Source organism: Oryctolagus cuniculus, chromosome 9, assembly GCF_051225735.1.
Source record: "Oryctolagus cuniculus isolate XC-2025 breed Fujian yellow rabbit chromosome 9, ASM5122573v1, whole genome shotgun sequence".
In the NCBI taxonomy this organism is placed as follows: domain Eukaryota; kingdom Metazoa; phylum Chordata; class Mammalia; order Lagomorpha; family Leporidae; genus Oryctolagus; species Oryctolagus cuniculus.
The window spans coordinates 75,529,007-75,554,269 of NC_142875.1; the positions used below are offsets into that span (position 1 = coordinate 75,529,007).

At 39.3% G+C, this 25,263-nt stretch overlaps 1 protein-coding gene across 5 annotated transcripts in view; it reads left to right on the top strand.

The window, feature by feature from the left end:
• The first annotated feature begins 13,500 nt into the window (after positions 1 to 13,500).
• The window catches only part of TRPC4 (transient receptor potential cation channel subfamily C member 4), a 250,697-nt gene continuing 238,934 nt past the window's right edge, over positions 13,501 to 25,263 (top strand). For 4 of the 5 annotated variants that reach the window (XM_002721087.6, XM_002721088.6, XM_051831767.3 and 1 more), the window contains exon 1: positions 14,959 to 15,180. The gene's annotated coding sequence lies outside the window, so the exon portion shown is untranslated. Of the gene's footprint in view, positions 13,978 to 14,958; positions 15,181 to 25,263 lie in introns of those variants that run through there. The other variant, XM_051831769.3, reaches the window with a different exon arrangement.

Below are 25,263 nucleotides of genomic sequence, written 5' to 3' on the forward strand. Positions count from 1 at the left end.
GCGCAGTGGGACCTGGATGCAGTGGCTTGCTGTCTGCCATAACCAGAATGGATCTGTGAAGGCCAACACCACGCTTCCGCCCGTGCTCACCTGCCCTGGTGTGGAAGGTAGACACAAGCAGGCTTCTCTTCAAACTGCTGTCCAATCAGACAAGGAGCCAGGTGCTGGCTATGGGCTGCCTAAGTGCAGCTGCCTCTCTTCTTGCTGCAAAATTGTGGGATAGACATCTCCGAGAAGTGCATTTGATTGTGCGTGGGCTGAAGCTGCTCCTTGGGACTGCTGAGGGGAGGTTTCCTTGGGAGAGTTTTCAGCCCACACTCAGCTCTCTTTCACATGGATGAACTAAGTCCTGCCACCACCCATGGAGCTCCACCAGGAAGTTGAGCTTTAAGGATGCCTTGTTGCTTTGAAGAAGGGAGTGATGTCAATCTGTTGACATTCTCCCTTTAGCAACTTGAATAAGAGACTCTGCCACTGGGCTGCAAAAATAAATTACTCGAATCTTCCCTTAGCCCAGGCTAAGTACTGTCTTGTCCTGTGCACCTCTGCTTGGTCACTTTGCTTTCTTCGTTTATGAAACATTCAGAAGCATGTTGAGGGGTTTTTTTTTAAAGTTAAAAATCAGTGATTCAGAGCTTCAGTTTTCCTTTTAAATAAACAAAACAGCCCAGAAAAAAATAAATATAATAAATAATAAAAAATAATAAGATAATCTCTAGCGAAGCTGGAGAATGGCAGCTGGATGACCACTTAGGCAGGCAGGAAGCAAAGACAGAGACAAAGGAAGCATGCTTACCTATGTATCCAAACTTCTCATGAATGCTTCTTTCCGAAGGCTAGCCCTCCACCAAGGAAAGACCTTCTACTAGACCACCTCCCAGATGTCATAATTAAATCAGGATTCCACCCAGAATCTGTTAACATTAGTCCACTATCCATTACTATAAGAATTTGGGATTTAAATATCTGCATAAGTTTGCAGAACCAAATCCTGTTCAAACCATAACAAGTCTGTTTTATCTGATATGAAGGATAATTGTTCCTGGTTTTTTTTGTTTCCATTTACATAAAGCATCTTTTTCAAAACCTTCGCTTTGGGCCTATGTGTAGTGAGTTTCTTGTAGGCAACATGCAGTTGAATCTTGTGTTGTTTTGTTTTTTGGGTCTTTTTAAAATTTTTTAAAATCCTTTTGAGCAGCCTATATCTTTTGGTTCAAGAATTTAATATATTTATATTCAAAATTAATATTGATAGGTGAGAACAAACTCCTGTCGTTTTAAAAAATTGTCTACTGGCTATTTTATGTATTCTTTGTTTTTTCTGCTCCTCTTATTATCTTTGGGCTTTGTTAGTTTTATATTATGGTATGGTTTGATTCTCTTTTCTTTTTTGTGTGTGTTTCTGCTCCATTAGTGAGTTTTGCATTTTTGTCTGTTTTCTTTATGGTTGTCACCATCCTTTTAATTCTGATATAGGACCTCATTAATAATTTCTTGTACAGATCGGCTTATTGTGATGAATTCCCTCAGATTTGTTTATCTGCAAAGAATTGTATATCTCCTTCACTTTTAAAGGATAGCCTGGCATGTATTGTTTTCTTGTTTGGCAGATTTTTTTTTTCTCTTTAAGAGTTAAATGTATTGTTCTATTCTCTTCTGGCCTAGAGGGTATCTGCTGAGAAATCTGCTTTCAGCTTCATGGGGTTTCTTTTATATATAACTTGATACTATTCTCCTATTATCTTTAAAATTTTCTCCTTGTTTTTGAATTTTGACATTTTGACTATAAAATGCCTTGCTGGGCTCCTTGAACTTCCTAGATCTAGTGTCCACATCTCTTCCAAAACTTGGGAAGTTTTCAGCTATTATTTAAATAGGTTCTCAGTACTCTTTTCCTTTTCTACTCAAGGTATCCCCATAATGCAAATATTTGTTCAGTTAATGGTATCCCATATATCTCATAGGTTTTAATTCTTTGTTCTTTTTGTCTAACTGGTTTATTTCAAAATAGCTGTCCTCAAGATCAAAAATTATTTTTTCTTCTGCTTGGTCTATCCTGTCTTGAGGCTCTAAGTTGTATTTTTTACATCATTGTAAAATTGATTCTTTTTTATTATTTCTATCTTTGTTAAATTTTCCATTCATATTTTTTCCATAACTTGAATCATTGATCTATATTCTCTTGCAGCTAACTGAGTCTCCATTGAGTAATTATTTTTGAATTCTTGCTCAGAAATTTCAGATTTCTTTCAAATCAGGCTGTTTCTGAAAATCTAATGGTTCCTTTGGAGGTGCCATGCTTCTCCACTTCTTCATGTTCCTCATGGCCCTATATTGATGTCTGCATATTTCTCTGGGTTAATAATTGCTTCTTTATGAAGTTGTTTTCACTGGAAGAGATGTTTTCACTTAGATGAGATGCAGATGTCAGTTGTGTACTTAATCTGATTTGCTTCTAGGTGACCCCAAAAGTATCTTTCCTTAGCATTTCCAGCAGAAATCGATGTCCGCAATGTCTATTACTGCCATCATTTTCTAAGCTCCACCAGTTAGTGGAGGTAGCAACATGACTTTGGAAAGCACATGGGTTTACACAGGTGTGTGTATCCTTAGCACCACGGACTCAAGTGTCATTGTCACCAAGGTTTGTGATGGTAGTAACCATGTTCCTGGTACTGTGGGAACCTGCTTCTCTTGAGTGAATATGAGCAACGCTGAGGCTTGTGGCATCAATAGAAGGGAGACCACAAGCTTCTGATGTGGATGGGACCTTCCCAGGTCCTGCTTCTTGGAGGTGGGTGTTTCCAGGTCCTGTAGCACCAACAGCCATAGCCCCAGTGATATTGGGATGGCTCCCTAAAATATGATATCAGAATATGACCTCCTAAGAGTTCCCCAAAAATCCCATCTGGATGCCATATGAAATCGGAATTTGGGGTGCCATACAATATCACCATAGGCTTATTAATAAATTCCCAATATTAATAAGCCCATATGGGTTCTTGCCTAATATTCAGAGAAGAATTCTGAATACTGGCATAAATGAATAAGGCAGCATGGTACGTTTTAAGCTTTTATTCAGTGAGAGAAATGCATAGGAGAGTGAGGGCTTTAGCTAAAAGGGAGGGATAAATCTGGGTTCATACTGAGTACCAGGAACCAGCCACATTTAGGCCATGAAGTATGGGGTGGTTGGCCCGAACAGCAAGCCCCATACATATTGGCAAGAGGCCAAGGAAAGGAAGGGGTGGGCACACCATGTCTCAGGATTTTAATCCACTTCTAAAGGGGAGTGGTTAATTAACCTGATTGGCTGCTGCAGCCGGCACACCTTGCTGATCCGAAGCCAGGAGCCAGGTGCTTCTCCTGGTCTCCCATGCGAGTGCAGGGCCCAAGGACCTGGGCCATCCTCCACTGAACTCCTGGGCCACAGCAGAGAGCTGGACAGGAAGAGGAGCAACTGGGACAGAACAAGCGCCCCAACCGGGACTAGAACCTGGGGTGCCGGCACCGCAGGCAGAGGATTAGCCTAGTGAGCTGCGGCACCTGCCTAATATTTGTTCAAAAAAGAAGTTTGAGAACATTCAAGTTGAAAGAATAGAGAAGTTTTGACATGATTGGGTTAGTAAGAATGGGATATATTTCTCTGGTAGCATATATAATTGTCAAGGAGAAATTCCATTGCTTTTTGCTCAGAAAAAAATAAAACAAATGAGAGTATGCACGTTCCATTATAGAAGAAAAGGTTGATATACATGTATTCACATACACACACACAAATTCCCAGGCCAGCGACCAGGGTTGCCTTCAATGACCTATTTGGTAATTGCTTTTAAGCTACAATGAATAGTTAAGCTTCATATATTTAAGTGTGGTATGGAAAAATATTTATTTTCCTTTTTTAAACATAGCTGATTACATGTTCATTGGTTTCCTTCATTTTAAAAGTAATTTGTCTTCTCGGGGCCAGCGCTGTGGCTCACTTAGTTAATCCTCCATCTTGCAGCACTGGCATCCCATATGGGCTCTGGGTTCTAGCCCTGGTTGCTCCTCTTCCAGTCCAGCTCTCTGCTGTGGCCTGGGAGGGCAGCGGAGGATGGCAAAAGTGCTTGGGCCCCTGCACCCGCATGGGAGACCAGGAGGAAGCACCCAGCTCCTGGCTTCGGATCAGCACAGTGCCGGCCATGGTGGCCATTTGGGGAGTGAACCAACGGAAGGAAGACCTTTCTCTCTGTCTCTCTTTTTCTCTCTCTGTCTATGACTCTACCTGTCAAATAATAATAATAAAAAAAAAGTAATTTGTCTTCTCATTAAAATTGTTGCATCTCAGCTTATTTTACACTGTTTGTGTAAACAAATACCCTGCTTTAACAAGAGATATAATTCAATATGTTTATTGAACTCTTACTTTGTGCTTTACAAATACCCCATATTTTATTCTCATGAAAACTACAGAAGGCAAATACTGTTTTATCTCCATCTGTCCAATGAATACTTCGGGTCACAGAATCGTTAAGTCACTCTTGTCCAAAACCACTTTGTTAGGAATGGTTAAAGAGGAGACGTGAACTCAACTATTCTAGCTCTAGAGCCTTTACACATTTGATAGCAATAACTGAAAAAAATAAAATAAAATAAGTTAAAGTCTCAATGACAAAGAACTCATTATATACTAGATACTGGATTTTCTTACTTGTGAGGACTAATGAGTATCTCTGTGTTAAAATACCAAGCTTAAAAAGAAAAACTTAAAAGATAGAAGCTAATTAGGAATTCAAAGTTCGGTCTATGACACAGTCTCCCCTGGTTCCGTGCTGTTGCCTACACATCGGAAGCAGGCTTCTCTAGCACATTGGGGAGAATAGATGCTTCCTGACAATCCAGGACTGAACTGCTCGTGCACCTCTGAGCTCTCTGCATTTGCTCTTCTCTTGGCATAAGTTCACTGATAAATAGCAAACCTCTATTCTACTTTGTTCTGCACTGATATGTTATAAGGATTCAATCAAAATTAATCTTCTTGAATAGAGCACATTTTATTAACATTTTACAACACATCTTTACCCTCTATGAAAAATCAGAATACCACTATATTTGAACACAAGAGTAAAAAATGAAGCAACATTTAATGTTTATAAAGGCAGCAAGTGCAGTCAATTTACATTTTAATGTGCATATATTTATACAGAAATCTATGCCAATCATGTGAAGGGAGTACGATTACACTTCTCATTTTAGAAATGAGTAAGCTGAATTATAAAAGTTAAGTGGTGAGTCCAAAGTCATGTATCCCATAAGCAGCAGGTCTAGAATTCTAAGCTGGGCAATCTCTATGCAGAATCAGTGACCTTACCACCATATTATTTGCAAATTTCACCTACTTTAAAAGTAGCTCAATTAATAGATGTATTTGTTTTTTTTTAAAGATTTATTTATTTGAAATTCAGAGTTACACAGAGAGAGGAGAGGCAGAGAGAGAGAAAGAGGTTTTTTTTTTTTTTTTTTTTTTTTTTTTTTGACAGGCAGAGTGGACAGTGAGAGAGACAGAGAGAAAGGTCTTCCTTTGCCGTTGGTTGGTTCACCCTCCAATGGCCACCGTGGCTGGTGCGTTGCGGCCGGCGCACCGCGCTGATCCGAAGGCAGGAGCCAGGTACTTATCCTGGTCTCCCATGGGGTGCAGGGCCCAAGTACTTGGGCCATCCTCCACTGCACTCCCTGGCCACAGCAGAGAGCTGGCCTGGAAGAGGGGCAACCGGGACAGAATCTGGCGCCCCGACCGGGACTTCTATCTGATGGTTCACTCCCCAAATGGCTGCAATGGCCGGAGCTGCGCTGATCTGAAGCCAGGAGCCTCCTCCAGGTGTCCCACGTGGGTGCAGGGGCCCAAGGATCTGGGCCGTCTTCCATTGCTTTCCCGGGTCATAGCAGAGAGCTGGACAGGAAGCGGAGCAGTCAGGTCTCAAACCGGCACCTATATGGGATGCCGGCACTTCAGGCCAGGGCATTAACCCACTGCACCACAGCTCTGGTCCCCAATCGATATATTTGTAATTAATGAATTAGAAGCTAAAAGCAGATCATTCAGCATTAACTGGTATTTTGGTATGTATTAGTTATAGATCATTTGATTTCTTAAAATGTTATTTGCTTTGATACTGTATAATAGCTGAGAATCACTCTATTTAACATTCATTTATTTCTGCATAAACTTATAATTCCTACTTAAAAAGTGCAGACTCAGAGGCCGGCACTATGATGCAGCAGGTTAAAGCCTGGGTCTGCAGTGCCAGCATCCCATTTGTGCAGCGGTTCAAGTCCCAGCTCTCTGCCAGGGCTTGGGAAAACAGTAGGAGATGGGCCAAGTGCTTGGGCCCCTGCACCCTTATGGGAGACCCAGAAGAAGCTCCAGGCTCCTGGCTTTGGATCAGCCCAGCTCTGGGCGTTGCAGCCATTTGGGGAGTGAACCAGTAGATGGAAGACCTCTCTCTCTGAGTCTGCCTCTCTGTAATTTTGCCTTTCAAATAAATAAATAAATCTTTTAATAAAATTATGGCATACAATTGATAAGGAGAAGAATTTTCTCTAAAAATAACACTGCTTTTGGGCCGGCGCCACGGCTCACTAGGCTAATCCTCCGCCTTGCGACGCCGGCACACCAGGTTCTAGTCCCGGTCGGGGCACCGGATTCTGTCCCGGTTGCCCCTCTTCCAGGCCAGCTCTCTGCTGTGGCCAGGGAGTGCAGTGGAGGATGGCCCAGGTCCTTGGGCCCTGCACCCCATGGGAGACCAGGAAAAGCACCTGGCTCCTGCCATCGGATCAGTGCGGTGCGCCGGCCGCAGCGCACCGGCCGCAGCGGCCATTGGAGGGTGAACCAACGGCAAAGGAAGACCTTTCTCTCTGTCTGTCTCTCTCACTGTCCACTCTGCCTGTGAAAAACAAAACAAAACAAAACAAAACAAAAAACACTGCTTTTGTTCTTTTTTTAGTGGTCTAATTTTAAGGATTAGGTGAGATATTTCAGTCAAAAACATCATTTAACTAGTAACAGTTTCACAATTTCTTATAAATTTCTACAAAATTCAGGCCAGAAAAAAGATATTTTATAATATTGATATTATATTTGTGTAACTATTGTTACCAGAACATGAAAAGATTTTTGCTAAATCCAAAGAGAGTGCAACATAGATTATAAAACAAAACTGATGTTGTATCAGTGCGTTGCTTTAACAATTATACAAACTCAAAAGGCTTCCATAGCCTTGGCAGCTCATGACAAGAGCCTAGGGTGATTACTGATGCCATAAACAAGAGTGTCAATTTGTTAGGTCAACAACAGGAGTCACTGTGCACTTACTCCTCATGTAAGATCTTTGTCCTTAGTGTGCTGTACATTGAGATTTAATGCTATAACGAGTACTCAAACAGTATTTTTCACTTTGTGTTTCTATGTGGGTGCAAACTGTTGAAATCTTTACTTAATATATGCTAAACTGATCTTCTGTATATAAAGAGAATCGAAAATGAATCTTGATGTGAATGGAAGGGGAGAGGAAGCAGGAAAGAGGAGGGTTGTGGGTGTGAGGGAAGTTATGGCGGGGGTGAAGCCATTGTAATCCGTAAGCTGTACTTTGGAAATTTATATTCAATAAATAAAAGTTTTAAAAAAAGAATTATACAAACCTATCTTCCTGTGATCAGTGGGAAAATCCTCTGAACATCTCCAAGATTTCAGATTTTAAAAATTAGTTTGCTTTACCTACAATGCTCTATATTTGATATTCATTGAGAAGTGATCATCTGCTCTTCTATTGCTTCTGTTTTTTTTTTTTTTTTAAGAGAATCAAATATCTCTTATCCTCTACTGCTACCTATTTCCTGTCTGAATCTAGGAAGATTTGGCTACTTCCAGTACAAAAATAAGCAAGAGTTTTTGGAAGAAAGCCATTAATAACAGTGATCTGTGTGTCATGCAATGTCTCCAGGTTGGACAGGAGAACAGAAGGGCTGAGCTAAGTCGTACATACCTGGGGTAGAAGTCTTTCATGCACTGCATGTGATGGACCAGAAGATGGGTTAGAGGATAAACAATTACTTCTCAGGACCAGCTGAGCATCCTTCAATGGTGAGTACCAGCAATGCTTATAGCGGGTAATATGTATCAAGCATGAATAATGCCCCATCTCTGCTGCAAGCATCCCTCATATGTTATCTCATTCCACCCTCTCAATAACAGCTCGCACTAGCAGTACCCACTTAGACGTTGGAACTGGTGGAAGAGTTGCCCAGCTTTTGCTGGAATGACAAGTAACTGGCCAATAAGTAAGAGGATAGAGAATAAAACAAATAGCAACATGGTGCTAAATCATAAACTTGAAAGTATTTGTGGATCAAGTAGGTGTCTCAGAAAGATCATTGGAAAAAGATTTTGGTTTATAATAAAGGTTTGACATCATCAATCAGTGTGAAAGGGAAGAATTATTTCATTATTCTCGTTATAATAAATAGTTCTAATTCTCTATTTTGTTAAAGAGTTAGATCACAAAATATCATATGGTTAAATAACTCTCAAAATGTGTAACAAAAACCTAAATATTGCATATTCTGTGTTGATCACTGTTGTAGATGTTTTACTTGTGAAAATTATTTGGTTCTTATAAGAAGCCTATGCTGTAGGAGAAATGATTTCAGCCTTCTATGGATAAGAAAACCAAGGTACATAGAAGTTAAGAAGCATTATTTCAAGATCACACAGCTCAAAGGTGTTCTGATCACCATCTCAGACTTAACATGCCCACAACTGAATTCTGAATCTTCCCCCTAAAAACATCCTAACTTGTATCTTCTCCATCTTAGAGAACCACTTGCTCAGAATCATCTCTGTGCTCAAGTCAAAAATCTCATAACCACTCTTCTTATCCACAGCCTGCATAAAAACACTAGAACATTCTTACAGACCCATCTTCAAATTTGATCTTGAATCCGCCTTCGCTGCCTAAAAGTTTGTTGATGACCATATTTCCTCGTTGGTTTCAATAACTTCTTACCTGATCTCCCTGCTTCCACATTTGCTTCCACCAGTATTCCCTCACTATAACAACTAGAATAAATCTTTCAGACATAAATCAGCTCAGGTTACTCTTCTACCTGGAACACTGCTCCCCCAGAAAATCCCAGAACCAGTTCATTAAAACCTCACTTCTCCACATTAAAGAACACTACTCTGACAACTTGTTAAAATTGCAACTGGTAGGTTAAGCCTTCACCTACAACGCCAGCATCCCATCTGGGCACCTGTTCGAGTGCAAGCTGCGGCATTTCTGATTCAGCTCCCTGCTAGTGCACCTGGGAATGAAGCAGAAGATGGCCCCTGTACCCACATGGGAGACCCCGAAGAAACTCTTGGCTCCTAGACGCAGATTTGCTCTGCTCTGGCTGTTGTGGTCATTTGGGTAGTGAACCAGAGGATAAAAGGTTCTCTCTCTGTGTGTCACTCTGACTCTCTATCTTCACTCTCACCTCTTTTCTTTGTATCTCTGCCTATCAAATAAATAAATTAAATTAAAAAATAAAATTACAACCCACCATCACTGCCTCCAACAGCATGTCTACTCCTTATATTTGTTCTTTTAATCACTCTCTAATGTTGTGTATAATTTATTTATTTAATGTGTTTATTGTTTTTGTTTGCCTTCCCTTAAATAAAATTTCTATATAAGTTCTACCAGAGCAGTGCCTCATATGTTTTGCTCACAGATGTATACACCTAGTACAATGCTTGGCATTTAGTATTGACTCCTTAGTTCTTGTTCAATGAATGTTGATACTGATGTTTCAAATACAGGCAACATGACTCGGAGGTCCATGAAAATAATGACTAAGAATAATTCTATTAAAAATTAAATAATTAAAGGAAACCATTAAAATATATGTATGAACATGGGAGGGGAAAATCTTTAGGCACCTCAATGTACTAAAAACAATAATTCAGGACGAGGTGGTGGTTTAACATTAATAAAACTACAACATTTTAAAAACAAATAACATTACTCCCAAATTTAATAACCAATAAAAACTAAAATATCAGCACTCATATTGAAAGGTATTAATGTTGATATGTTAAAAGCTTTTAAAATCAAATGCAGAAAAAGCAATAAAATCCTTAGTACTATATACTAAGTCCTAAATATTGCACTACTGAAGTATTAAAAACATACATAAACTCACCGACTGGCACTGTGGTGTAGCAGGTAAAGCCACTGTCTGCAATGTGGGGCTGCTCCACTTTTGGAGCCTCAGCTGCTCCACTTCCAATCCAGCTCACTCCTATGGCGTTAGAAAGCAGTAGAAGATGGCCCAAGTCCTTGGGTCACTGCACTCACATGAGAGACCCAGAAAAAGCTCCTGGCTCCTGGCTTCGGATCAGCACAGCTCTGGCTGTTCGGCTGTTGCGGCCAATTGGGAAGTGAACCAGCAAATGGAAGACCAATCTCTCTCTCTCTCTCTGTGTGTGTGTGTGTGTGTGTGTGTGTCTCCTTCTCTCTCTGTGTACCTCTGACTTTAAATAAATAAATAAATAAATCAAAAAATTACATAGACTCATAGAGAAGAAACAATAGAAAAACATAGAGGGGACGGTGCTATGGCACAGTGGGTTAAAGCCCTGGCCTGAAGCACCGGCATCCATATGGGCACTGGTTCAAGTCCCGGCTGCTTCTCTTCCAATCCAGCTCTCTGCTATAGCCTGGGATAGCAGTAGAAGATGGCCCAAGTCCTTTGACCTCTGCACCCATGTGGGAGACCCAGAGGAAGCTCCTGGCTCCTGGCTTCAGATGGGTGCAGCTCCTGCCCTTGTGGTCACCTGGGAAGTGAACCACCAGATGCAAGACCTCTCTCTCTTTCTCTCTGCCTTCCTGTAACTATGTCTTTCAAATAAATAAAATAAATCTTTAAAAAAAAAAGAGAGAAACATAGAAAATACTAAAGTCATCTTTTCTAATAATCCAATTTGTGAAGCTGACAAGCCTTTTCTTTTTTCAAATAGGAAGTCAGCAAAATTAAAGAAAGAAAAACTGGAAAATAATAAAGATTAAATATCAGTGCTAATGGAGGTTTAACAAAACTGCCTTTACAGCAGTCAGCTTTGAAATATTCCCTCATCTTGACATATGACTACTTCTAGTCTGAGACTATAATTAGATGATCAGACAAAAAAAGTTTATACAAAGGTTTTAATAGTCTTCCAAGAGGAAATAAGTTTAAAAACAATTCACATTTTCAACGCTTGAAATATGGGCAGTTATTTCATAGAAAAATATGGTGATGCATTGAAATCAAATTTTTTGAAGAAAACTTCTTCACTTCAGAAATGCTAAAGTCTTTAGACAGGCAGAAAAAAATAAGCTGTGTTTATACTATGGCCGATTGAAGACTGATCAAAACCTAGATACAGGGTACAAAAAGCCCATAAAGGGCCACCGTGTAAAAGGAAAGCAGAGTCCAGGGCCTGTTAGTGAGGGATCTTGGGTGAGTCCTTGTTCAGAATGAAGGAAAATTGTGTTTGCGTAAGAAGGCAGGCCACATGGGCTTCAGAGACAATGTTCACTTATTGCTCAATGTTTTCTGAGATCAGAAAAAGCATCATCATATACTTGACTATGAGTTTTACAAAAATGCATTTCCATCGCATAAAACGCTGAGAATGGTGCATGTACAGAACTAAATTTTACCAATGTTTGCCTCTGTGACTTTCTCTCTAAGTCTACACAGCAGCTTTGGAAGAGTGCTTTATACATGTGACACATCAGTTCCTAAATGGGAGAATAACTTTCAGAAGTAAATTCACAGTTGAGTTCCTAAAACAATTGTGATCCCAGTGCCAAGATATATTTTAGCTATGAACAGTCATTAGAATCATTTTGCTGTTGTCATTTGTTGGATCACTTGATTTGTGCTAAGTATGAGACAAGATAGATTTTATGTTTACTTGAATAAGGCAATAAAAAATTCCAGATTAGGATATAGCATTTTATTGTAAATTTATTTTACTATAGTGAATTGCATTTTAGATAGAGTGTGGGTTTGTGGAGTGATACTAACTCTATATTCATAAATTTTTGAATACAAACAAGTTTCTTTTTGGAATGCTGGTGCTGTGGTATGTGCAATTCACTGGATTATTTAAACAGATTCCAAAGGATTGAAAAGGAAGCTGAATGAGCGATAGCAATGCCTCTTTCCATTTCTCAGATGGTAGAACTGTTCAATGCTGTCCTCAGTGTTCCTATTATGTATTTATTGTAGATTAATGGGCACTTTTCTTTCTGGAAAAGTAACAAATTAGGGAAAATCCATAACATACTTCTCACTGACATGACAGAAATGGTATTTGCTGTAAAGAACAGATGCTAAGAAGGGCAGGAGGGGCATTTAATTTGGTTCAGATCTTTACATGGCAAAGCTCATCTGCTCTAAACAATGGGTGTATGTTTTCACTGATCCACTTTCTTTTAGATGTATTTTTAAATTTTTACTTATTTATTTGAGAGGGAGAGAGGAAAAGAAGGAATGTGTCAGTCTCTGGTTCACTCCCCAAATATCCTCAAAAGTGGGGTAAAATACTGGGGGTAGGCCTGCACTGAGTTCAAGCTGGGTGCCAGGATGTGACCTGGGTCTCCAGTGGGTCTCCCGAGACTTGACCCATCACAGCTGTTTCCCAGGTCCTGCAGTAGCAGGAAGCTCAAGTCAAGAACCAGAGCAGGGAATGGAACTCAAGTACCCTCTGGGTTAAACTCCCACTTCATAGATGCATTTTTTAAAAGACCCACATCCATCACAATTAATGGAATTGTATGTTTCAGGGGTTTATTTTTAAAAAAAGATACTCAACATACAGGTTTTTTTCAGCCTGAGTTGAAAGATCATATCATTGTTTCTTGGACATCTATTCATCATCAATAAGAAAACATGCTATTAAATGAGGAAATACTAAAATATAGTTAACATGGCAGAAAATAGATTTCTATTTATACCTTCCCTCACTTGTTACACAGAAAGGGGACTTGAATTTATCATAAAGTTCATTACTATGTCTATAGATTGATGTGTCTCATATTTTACGAAAAAAACCTCATTGTTTAATATATAGAAAAGTGAAAAACTGCTGAAAAGATGTTAGTGTGTTTTTGAGGTGGAGTAAAAAGAGAAGGGAAGCCGTCTTTTGGTCGCTCTCTCATGTATGAGTTTTCTAAAGAGGCATCGTAGGACTTAACCAGGTTTGCCCCAGTACAGCTCAGGTTTCACAGGGCATGATGTAGAGGCAGTGCTTCTGGGCGGCTAGAATGAGTCAAACTGAGCTGGGGACGAACCCATGACAGCAGTTAGCTAGGGAGACAGTCACATTTTAAAAAATAAGAAAAGTGATTCAAAAGGGGGGGGGGGAGCAGCCTGCAAGTCACCCCAGCGGGAGATCTCTAGTGACAACCTCTTTACTCCTGTAAATACTCTTTAATAACTCAACTCTTGTAAACCACGTAGGAAGAAGCGGGTGTGACAACCGAGAAGGAAATTCTGAATTCTGGGCTTCGGAGCCTGCCCGTGGGTGCCGCTTTGCCTGCTGATATCCTCGGGAAATAATCCACGGAGAGAAACGGGACCGCCCTGCGGTCCGCGCAGCGCGGCTTCCCATAAGGTGCAGCAGCGCGCGGCCAGGTCCAGGAGAGGGGGTTGCTGCTAATCTGTTGCTCCAGCTCCAAGCCTGAGCAGGCACCTGCTGGGATGCTACTGGCCACCCACAGCTCACCCCAGGGCTTTCTGAAAATAAAAGGAAGCTAGTAGAAAGAGTGGCAAAGGAGGGAATCTCCGTCTAGGATTCCGCAGGGACACCCCTGGCTATTCCAAATCTCTGGGTCATGGGGGTCGTGACCAAACCAAGCCTGTGCAAGTGACGCGCTGGGAATCACCACGCCGCAGGGACAGCAAGTAAGTTATCGCTCGCTTTACCAACACATTCGTTTTTTACCTCTCCTCATTTTAATCTTATGAAAGAAATCGGTCGAGGGCTACCTTTTCTCCTGACATCTCAAGCTCAGCGCGCGGAAGCGATAACACAGAACACGCAGGCACATTGCCTACAGCCATCCAACCTCGCGCTCCTAGGCTGCCCGCGTCCGGGGTACTCGAATTTGGAAACTTGCCGATCCCGCACGCGAGTTGGTGAGGGCGGGTGGAATGCTGGGGCCCGTCATTTATTCACTGCGACGGTCTCGACTGTTGACACCGGTGGCGAGCCGCATCCTCCTGTCTGACGGGGGAAGTCTGACACCTTGAGGACGGGCGAGGGGGTGCCAGGAGCCCCAGTCAGCGGGATGCGGCGAGTCTGGAGAGTTGCAGGGGCTTACTTTCTTCCTGCCCAGCGGTCCGCCGCCTGGGTGCGTGTTTACTAATGTGGCAGCAGGGCGTTCGCGGGCTGGCTCTCGGCGCGCCCTGAGGTCCGACAGCCTTACTGAGCCCCACCGAGCTGGCGGTGTGCGTCTGGCTGGCGGCCAGGACCACAGGGTGGGTTCTCAACACCGACTTTGCCAGATGACCGCTGGCCGGGGGCGGGCTCCCCTGCCCACTGAGTGACCTCAAAGCCGTTGGCCAAGGCTCTTCGGGGCTGGGAGACAGTCGAGCCGGGGGGCTGAGCGACGGCTGCCGGCAGTGCGCTGGTCCCCTCGGCGGCAGCGCAGAGCCGTGCGTGGGTCGCGCGCGCATCTTCCCGGGCTGTCTCTTGCGAGCGCGGTCTGTGCGGACCCCGAGCCCGGCAGCCGCCGGGGCCCGAGGGCGGGGTGCTTTCCTGCGGGCTGCTCCGCTGTCAGCCGTGGGAACTCCAACTTTATCCTGAGGGACCGGTGGGGGCGGGGGTGGGCGAGGTTCTCCTTTCCTGGCGCTCACCTCCCCCTCCCGGCCCGCCCCTCCCCCGCCTCCTATGGCTCCGCTCTCAGAGCATCCTCACTCCGCCCAGTTCGGTGCCAGCTTGCGTGGGCTCCAGCTTCGTGCGTTTTCCTTGGAATGCTCCAAAAACTCGGCAGCGGCTAAGGAAATCCCATCGCAATTGGCTGGGCGTGCAATCACCCGGCACAGCCTCGGAGCCGCGGTTCCTCCGGATCCCATCACTTCAGCCACAAGGTTGCAACTTCGAAGGTAAAGAGGGTGTCGCCTTTCAGCTCCGTTGGACCGGAGCTACCCCTCGCCTCTTTTCTGGGATCTCGGTTAAGTTTCTCAGGCTGCCTGGGAAGCCGGCTCCCTCCTGGGAGGCGGACATCCCTCTGGGGTTAGGAGTTCAAAAGGCTCCCGCTGCTTGGTTTCCCTTGGAGGCTGAGGAAGAAGATGGGTGAAGCTGTCCGGGGTTGACCCCGGGCTGAGCGCGAGTTTGGGGGTGCTTCCCCGTCTCTGCGGCGTCCGGCTTTACCTCCGGGCAGAGCGCGAGGAGTGAGCCCCTGGTGTGACTTATATGGTAAACAAAGCAGTTGCAGCCACGCAGTGGGGCTGGGAATGTGGCTGTTTTTAGCTTCTTATGCTTTGGGGGAAAATGGAGATCGTCGGGGCCCCTGGGTGCATGTAAGCGAGCCGTTGGCTCTCAGGCACCTACGCTGGAGGCACGAAGAAAGGGACGTGATCGATATCCTATCGATGAATTAGACTCTGCGTCATTTTCACTGCCTGTCAAGAAATGGAAACACTTTTATCGGTGTTGCTGGATCCAGTCTAGTGATTCCTAGTTCGCCTGGCAACGGAGACTGCAGTTGAGCCAATGACCCTATTTGCTACTTGGGTAAATCGCTGAAATTCATTGCACAACTTGTTGTTGCAGCCCTGAAGTGAACTCGGCTGTCTTTTGTGACTGTGGATAGGAGCATACTGGCAAGGCGTGGAGGGTTGGGGAGAGCTGCTAGAAGGGAGCTGTTATCTCTAGTGCCTGCATTCACCATGGTGTATCCACTGTGTGTCCCTGTTCATATGGCTTCTCCGCGAGGCCCTTCCCAGTTAAATTCCACAGCTATAAAACGCAGCAAGTTGTTTAAGGAGTAAGCACCAAGCCAGAGGAGTGGGAGGAGATAGACGCAAGCTTTAGTTGCTTTATTAAAAAGAAATTTAGAACAGACTTGTAAAACTGAAAATAAAAACTCTCAGGGCTCATATAATCCCTGGCATTCCTACACAGTAATCACAACCGAGAGCATATTACAAATTCTTTAAGAAAGGCTTACTGGTGTTTTTTCTTTTTCTTTTTTTTTTTTTTAAGTAAAACTTTAAGTTGGACACTAAACGTGGTGGGTAGATAAGTTAAAACATTGAGATCGTCAACACTGTGTTACGTTTGCTGTTTAAATTTACACTTGGAATACCTTTTTCTACTCAGCTGGACCGTAGACCAGCTCAACCATCCTTTAATTATCTAAAGCGAGGAAAGTAAGATATAGTGATAACTATATTGGATATTAAGAAGAATTAAAATCAGAATCCAATAAAGTGTTATTAGAGAAGCACTTAAAACTGTATTTATGAATTAATACAGCTGCAAATGCAAAGCAGTAGAAACTAAATGGATTTTATCAGCGTAATTTATGCAAATATATTGGATTAATAAAAGCACAGATAGAAAGCACTTATATTGCACATATATAATATATGTATTATATATATTTAAAAAGAACACAGTATTAGAGGTGGCTGCCTTCACAAAGAGCTTTGATCAGAACTCCAGTACTCTGCTGTACCTGAGGGTGTGAAGAATGAGTATGTTGAGAAACACAGAAATACTAGCAGGTATATAAGAGTTGCATGATGGTCATGAGTGAATAAATGTATAGATAAATCCTGATGAAAGTTTGCAATCAGATTTACACAAGCTCTTCTTCCTTTCAGTAAAAACTTAGAGGAATAAGAACATTCATGAAAGCATAAAGTGTTTAAAGTAGACAGATAAAAGAAACATGTCTCTTTGTAAAACCTGTCAAACATGGATAATCATTCTGAAAATTTTTATCTTAAAAAATAAAAGAAATTTCAATAACTTGTTTACTGGTCTATTTCACAAATGAAACGTCAAAATTTTGTAATTTTTAAATTGTTTCTTTCCTATTGCACTTATTTCCAGACAGTCAATATCAAAATACTTGGAGAAGCCTATAACAATTAAAATTCTGTATGAATTTTATTGCCATTTGAATTATTAAAATGTTAAGAGACCAAATAACTTTGCAGAGAACATAACCAATTCATACATTACGTAAATGGCCAAGAGCAGAAGAAATGCTGTTATTCTTTCTAATTAAGGTAAATTTGAACGTCTTGTTTGTTTACACATTGCAAACTTTTTCACTTACACTCCTCGGAGAGCTACAGCCACCTAAAGGACTAAAAAGTTAACTGGTTCAACATAGTCACTAATGAAAGTGAAGCTAAATAAATTTGTAAAACAGCAACAACTTGTGTTTCATAAACTATTACATCATTTGAACCTAAAAGGAATCTGGAAGTTAGATGAGTAATCTTTTAATGGTTGAATGGCTTAGTCTATTGATCTATTGGTACTAAATCGCTCACCATTTGCAAAAAATATTAACTTTTAAAAACTACTGCCCTTGAGTTGTAGATCAAAGACAGAGACAACATATATCCATTGTTTTTAATGTTTTCTGTTATGATAGTGAAATAACAGAAGTATCTAGTCATCTAGCCAAGTGCTATCAGCTTACTCTTATATGAACATGATTCAGTTTCTGTTTAAGAATAATAATTCCTTTTTAATCCACTAAAGTAAATGTACTCTCAAATATGTATTTTTAGAAATATTCTGTTATATTTTTATGCTTGCATGTTTAACTGCCAAGATAATCTATGGCAATCCAGATGATTCACATTAGATTTAACAGCTAAAAAGTAAAAATAAACTCTCCTTGCCATTAATGCATCTATTGGAGCAAAAAATACAGATAAGTACAAATTTGCTGAATATTCAATGAGATAATAGATTTTGTAAATAAAGATAGGTACATGAGAAATACTAAACAGTAGCTAGGAATGTAAAACTGTGGACTGAATATTTTCTTATGCAAATGCAGTTGATTTATCTTTTAAATCAAGCTAGGTAAGCAGAAATATAATAAACTATTAAGTTTCTTTATCCCCCAATCATCACTGTCAAACGCTTTATGAGCAGATTGTAAAACGCATCCTGACTTCCTAAATTATGTTTTCTGGACTTAATTGAAACCAGTGTTATTGACTTCTTTAACACCTGTGGAAAACCCACCATGAACATTTGTTTCTCATTAAAAATCATGTTGAAGAGACATCTCAAAATAAAATCCTTACTATTTCAACTAATATAAATCCTACTTTCCCCCAACTAAAATTAAAACAACTCAATTCAACTCATTTTGCTTCTGTGTAGTTATAGAAAGGAGTTGCTTTAGAATTATCTGCTTTGTATGTTTTCCATTTCTAACCTTTTCAGATGCATTGAGACCTTAATATTTTAAGAGATTTGAGAATACTTTGTTCATAAATATAATATTGCAGCTGTGTCTTTTTAATCAGCACAAATGTAGCTACAATCTATCAGATCATTAGTACAATCTATCAGATCAAAAATAACTATGGTGAGAAAATACATTCAGGTAAAGAAGTTAAAGAATTTAAATTTTAGGTTAAAATTTAAAGGCATATGCATGGAAAATATATTAATTCAGAACAATAATGTCACATGAACTATATGGTAACAGCAGCAATCTAAAAAACTTTAAAAAAAATCTAGATCACTATTCTGAGCATTTGGCTTAGTTTAAATTGGATAAGAAAACAATAGTTTCAGTACTTAATCTACTATTGTAACTAAACTGTCAATGATATCCTATTAATATTAGGGTAAGCATTATCTCACATTTTTGAAATACAGCAATATCCTGGAGGAATGGCTTCTTGAGAGACAGCAGATGACACAAGGGCACCATTTTACACAGAAATTAGAAATGTTAACTCAAACAATAATTTTTAAAAATGCCTTGAAGCTTTATCTAGAACACTGCATTCTTTTTCAGAAATGGCAAGTGCAATGAATTGAATCAGATATGCATTAATTATAATCTGCCTGAATTTTGTTATTATAATTCAGAAATATGCAGAAAAAATCACCATAAGTAATTTCTTTGAACAAATAGCATCAGGAGTTGAAATTTATTCAAGATGGAAAACAGGAAGTATTGTGAAAAAAGAAAGGGGGGAGGAAGGGCAGGGGCCAGTATCTACAGGTATTCAATGTACCTCAGGCCTCATGGGAGAAACTTAGCAAATATAAAGCTTTTATTTCCACTTCTACCTTAAACAGAGTATTATCACAATGTAACAGCCTGAGAAAAACTAAAATTCCCAAAATCAAAAGGCTGCTTTCTGATCAAGACAGAATTTGAACCCATGTCTATGTGATTCTAAAGAATATAATTTTTTAACTTTTATTTGATAAATATAAATTCCCAAAATACAGCTTTTGGATTACAGTGGTGTCCGCCCCCCCCATAACTTCCCTCCCACTCGCAACCCTCCCATTTCCTGCTCCCACTCCCATTCCATTCACATCAAGATTCATTTTCAATTCTCTTTATATACAAAAGATCAATTTAGTATATATTAAGTAAAGATTTCAACAGTTTGCACCCACACAGAAACACAAAGTGTAAAGTACTATTTGAGTACTAGTTATAGCATTAATTCACATTGTACAACACATTAAGGGCAGAGATCCTACATGGGGAGTAAGTGCACAGTGACTCCTGTTGTTGAATTAACCATTAACACTCTTGTTTATGGCATCAGTAATCACCCTAGGCTCTTGTCATGAGTTGCCAAGGCTATGGAAGCCTTTTGAGTTCACCAACTCTGATCTTATTTAGACAAGGTCATAGTCAAAGTGGAAGTTCACTCCTCCCTTTGGAGAAAGGTACCTCCTTCTTTGATGGCCCGTTCTTGTCACTGGGATCTCACTCACAGAGATCTTTCATCATTTAGGTGTTTTTTTTTTGTTTTTTTTCTGCCAGAGTGTCTTGGCTTTCCATGTCTAAAATACTCTCATGGGCTCTTCAGCCAGATCCAAATGCCTTAAGCGTTGAGAATACAATTTTTTTTTTAATAATTGTGGCTTCAAAAAGAGTAATTTTAAATTTTAAAGAGATTCATAAATTAATTGTATTCTTAAAACTTTTTTTTTCCAAAGGTTGCAACTTCGGGATGTAAACAACTGTTCCTCTCATGAGGATAGAATTTGAAATTTAACTAAAGCTGTGTCAGCTTTGCAGTGGAGCAGGAAATAAACTATTCACCTCAAGCAGTTTCTTAAAATTACCTGCTTCCTTATCCTTAAGTATAAGTGCAATACATATGGAAAGGGGAAGTATTTTTCAAGGATGAAAATATACAAGGTTATAAATTATTCTTTAATAGTAGTTTCTAATTATAATCTGTAGGCTATTGATACAAATAGCTTACTGATTTTTTAAAAAACAGCCATATTAGGACATATTAGCTTTAAATTGCATCCTATGAAGGTTATAAAAATTTCTAGACAAGTGTTTTTCTTTTAATTTTAGCTGAATATTTAATTGCTGAATAATTGTAATAGTCCTTGATATTTAATGACAGGGACTCTCATTCATATATGCCAGAGAACAGCTCTCAGATGATGGTAAATTTTAACAAAATTGTCATGGAATTTTTAAATACATAAAAAGCATTTGAAACTGATATGATTATGTTCAAAACTGATATTGAAGTTGAAGGGATAATTTCTTTGATTATTTGTAATACTATTACAAAAATAGTGCTAAAATGGTATTCATTCAGTGAATATTAGTAAATGAATAATTGAATAAATAGATGGATGACATACTGGTGTACTCTTCATAATTGTTAAATTTTCTAGCAGATCTGTCTGTCTAGAATAGCTTTTTGCTTCTTGTCAAAATATTCTCTAAGCCCTAGAGCCGAGTTAGTGCCCAGTTGAAGGCAATGCTGCTGTTTCTTTGGAAGTTTCCTCCAGATGTCCTAAGTACAAATACAAGAATGCTTTATTACATTCTGCCTCACAGGTGGTAGAGGTCTGTCTCCAGAACTACAGTAAATACCTTTAAGGAACACAAAGGATGTTAAAAATCTTTAAATTTCTAACTAAATTAGATTCCCATAAATATTATATTCTGTAATTTAGTATAATTAATTTCATACTTTCATAGTACCACACTTGGCTGACATTTGAGCATATTTGTTTTTATAGTGAAGCTAGTTCTAATACTAGTGTTGGGCCTATATGGTATGTTGTCTAAAAGTTACTTTTTACATTGCAAAATCTGACACTATTCAACAGGCATAATCTCCAGTCAACTAGTTACTCAATACACTCATTTTCACAAGACTTGTATAAGTAATTATTAATGGGCTTTGGTGTAGTTTGTACTATGTCAGAGTTCTTAAATAAGAAGTTTTTGTTCTATTACACTATGAAAGGAGTGGTTTATGTTGAAAGAGGACAGATACAAGTATTTCTCAGGAATATCTGCTTAACCAAGAGAGCTGGAGACTTCCTTAGAGTGATTGTAAATTGAAAATTAATATGAGAGTTCATTTAAAAGACTTAACAGTATATGGTACCCCATGGTTAGAGGCATTTTTAAATAATTTCATCCTACTTCATTTGGAGTAGAATTCTTACAAATCAATGTTTATGAATAGCACTCCTATGCTTTGAATATATTTCATGTATAAAAATAACAGAGAAATAACACAACTGTATAACTTAGTACCTCATTGATATCAGAATCATAGCTTATAGCACACTTCATTGTAATTTTCTCAGAATTACTATAACTGATGCTCAAAATACACTTTTTGAATGGATGAGTGGAGTGAGTGAATGAGTGGATGATTGAATTTGTCTACTGTCAAATTCCATATTTAATCCCCTTATTTTAATATACTAGTCTTTCAAGTAACTAGTAAAACACAAATATAAATCCCCAAAGTTCAACAGAAGGATAACAGCAAGTCATAATGTAGAATAATAATGATTAATGAATAATAATGATTGAATAGTCTGCCATGCTTTATATACATCAGCTTCACCATTTGTGACAGCATAATTACTTTTGCATGTAAATGTATCATTCCTGTAAAGGTAGAATGAAGCTATAAACTCTGAAGATCACACTGAAGGCTACATTTTTGACGGTTTCTCTTGTGGATACTTGGATAGTCTTTAATTTCATTTAGAGCCCAATATATACCAGGGAGCTTCAAAATGTAATTAAAAGATGTAATTAAATATGCAATTAAAAGATAAGTTTACTTTGATGCAAATCAATCCATGCATACTTTTTCATAATATTTATTTTTTCATAAACTTTTTGAAGACCCCTTTGTATGCAAGGATTTCAAAAACTTTTGCATCAGAATAAATTTGTCTAAATTTTATTCTTCTAAGAAGTTGTTGAAGTACCTTCATAAATAAGTTTTAGAAGTACCTTCATAAACACATGTACTCACATACATTCACACACTTTATTCAGGGCGTATTTAGTACATGCAAACCACTATGTTAAGCCGGCACTGTGGCTCAATAGGCTAATCCTCCGCCTTGAGGCGCTGACACACCAGGTTCTAGTCCTGGTCAGGGCGCCAGATTCTGTCCCAGTTGCCCCTCTTCCAGGCCAGCTCTCTGCTATGGCCAGGGAGTGCTTGGGCCCTGCACCCGCATGGGAGACCAGGAGAAGCACCTGGCTCCTGGCTTCGGATCAGCAAGGTGTGCCGGCTGCAGCAGCCATTGCGGGGGTGAACCAACGGCAAAGGAAGACCTTTCTATTTGTCTCTCTCTCTCACTGTCTACTCTGCCTGTCAAAAAAAAAAAAAAAAAAAAAAAGCACTACGTTTGATACTGAACACAGAGGAATAAGAAACATTTTGCTATGTTATTTAATATTTCAAAAAAGGAGAGTCAATAACCTCATCATATTCCAGTATCCTATATTATCTTACAAATCTTTTATTATTTCATTTCCTTCTGATCTTTTCTTATGAAAATGAATAAATCATTAAATAAATAAAACAAATTATATTAAAATGAACAGACCCTATACTTGGGATTTAAAACAAAAAACAAACAAAATTAAACATGTTGGAAAAAATCCAGATGCATACTAATAAATTACTTAAGTTTCCCAACTGTAAATTCATGTTAAGTTTAAATACCATTATTGACACTATTAAAAATAGTGCTTTCCTCCGAAAATTTATGTAGCCTGGCAGTTAAGATGCTGGTGGCACGCATTGGAATGTTTGGGTTCCATTTTCCCTCTCTTTCTCTCAATTTCTCTGAGTATCAAATAAATAAATAATAGTGCATTCCTTTTATGCATAGATATTACTAATTTACTATTCAAAGACTTTGTATTTAAGGATGTTAGTTGTGTTCCAAAGTATGGATGGATTTATGATGCTATGCCCACATGTGTCATCCCCTTGTAGCCAATGAAGAAAACTTAAGAGAAGCAGTTTTAGAGATTGGGATGCGAAGACCTGGATCCTCAGTACTCTATCCTTTTGCTTAGGGACATTAAAGGACTTGACTCATAAGATTTTTCCAAGGTGAGATCCACTTTACAGTTATCTAGGGGCCCTCCACATGTACTGTTATTCTTTACAAGGGGCTGCTCTGTCTGTAACTGAAAATATATTATAAATCTAGAACTAGGCCATATTTCTCTTGTTCTTAAATCCCAGGAACAGAAGGGGGAATTGGCCAGCTACATTAGTCTTTTTAAAAATATTATTCGGGACCTGCATTCTGAAGGCTACCCAATCTTTGCCAGACGGTTTGCTTTCTGAGTGTCATCATGCAAGACAATCAAATCTTACCCCTAAGACTCTGAGAACCTCTAAAATGAGAAAGAACATTTAAAGATATGTCCCTTCCTCTGTGTGTGTGCTGTATAAAAAGAAAATGTTGGCAGAGGATAAAGACTTATTTGCTTATCTGGTACATTTTAACCTCACAGCTTAACATTTTGATTTGTAGAGTTCAAGCTACTTGGAGAGATGAACTGCACATTTTCATTTAGCACTGCAGCACGCTGCTGGAACAAAGTGAACCAGCAAGTGATTTGGCTCTTTCATTAATAAAAGAAGCTTAAATGAAAAAACATTTTATTGTAATAGTACTTATGATAAGTATTTTTCCAGCATATAAAAAGATCAACAATTTTAACTAGAATAGGAATTGCTTTGCAATCCGGTTTACCAAAACTTAAAAGCTTAACTTACAAATATATTTAAGTACTTTCTTTTTTAAGTCATTTATTTTTATTTATTTGAAAGACAGAGAGAAAGACAGTCAGACAAAGACAGATCTTCCACCTGCTGGTTCACTCCCCACATGCTCAAAACAGTTGAAACTGGAGCAGGTCAAAGCCAGGAGAACAGCACTCAATCAGATCTCCCATAAGCCGCGCAGGAGGCCAACTACTTGAGCCATGACCTGCTGTCACCAAGGATGTGCATTAGCAGGAATCAGACAGAACTCGAGACCAGGCACTCTAATATGGGGATGCAGCACCCCAAGTGCTGTCTTAAGTGCTACACACAACACCTTTCCCTATTTAAGTAGTTTCTTACTAATTATTGCATTGCTGCTATTGAAATATTGAGTATAATTAAGTATTTAAAATTTCTTCTTTTTAAGGTTAATAGTCCAAGACAATAATTATTGGTGACAAAAAATGCAGGAAAAAGATCTACTTTAAATTAATAATATCTTGCCTCTGATTTAAAAATATAAATATCTAAAGCATAAATATACAACTCTACTGAGACAAAAAAGTAAGCAAAGTGAGTGAGTGAACTATCTGCTGAATAACCAGGATATGTTTGAATCACAGCACTTAATTCATTTCTGCTTATTATATAAAGAAAACTTTCTGAAAGGTGAGCTACCATTGTGCCGATCTTAAGGGTCAAAATCAGACCTTTGCATCTTGAATCTATAAAAGGGATTGCATGTCAAATATTGAATGTAATTAATGAGATTATATATGCATAAAACACATTAGAATGCAGTTGATTTTAGAAGTGTTCCAGTATCTGTTATAACTTCATTATTTTAATCATAATGAAATAGATATATAAGTATCAAAGACAGTGACTGCCCAAATAGTTTCCTCTACCATAAGGCTGATTTTTAAT